General features: G+C 39.8%; 1 protein-coding gene across 1 annotated transcript in view; it reads right to left on the reverse strand.

Annotated features, from left to right (window-relative positions):
• LOC119591125 (chondroitin sulfate N-acetylgalactosaminyltransferase 2-like) overlaps nt 1-201 on the reverse strand; it is a gene marked incomplete in the record, with an annotated part of 15,310 nt that extends 15,109 nt beyond the window's left edge. Inside the window, 1 exon segment of the mRNA XM_037939838.1 lies at nt 19-201.

A 201-nucleotide genomic window follows, 5' to 3' on the forward strand; every position in this document is an offset into this window, starting at 1 on the left:
CCAAGAGCTATTCCTTACCGAGCTGAGGTCATGTTCCAGACCGGCGACAATAATTTTGATGATTGTGAAGACGACGTGTTCCTCCATGGGGATGATTTGCCGGCTTCCTTTTTTTTTGAATAACTTCTCTAAATCCTTTTTTTGCGTGTCGGTATTTTGGAGTTTGTTCAGTATTTTTTCTATAGGGAATGGATACTTATT

This window comes from Penaeus monodon, chromosome 28, assembly GCF_015228065.2.
Source record: "Penaeus monodon isolate SGIC_2016 chromosome 28, NSTDA_Pmon_1, whole genome shotgun sequence".
Taxonomy (NCBI): Eukaryota; Metazoa; Arthropoda; class Malacostraca; order Decapoda; family Penaeidae; genus Penaeus; species Penaeus monodon.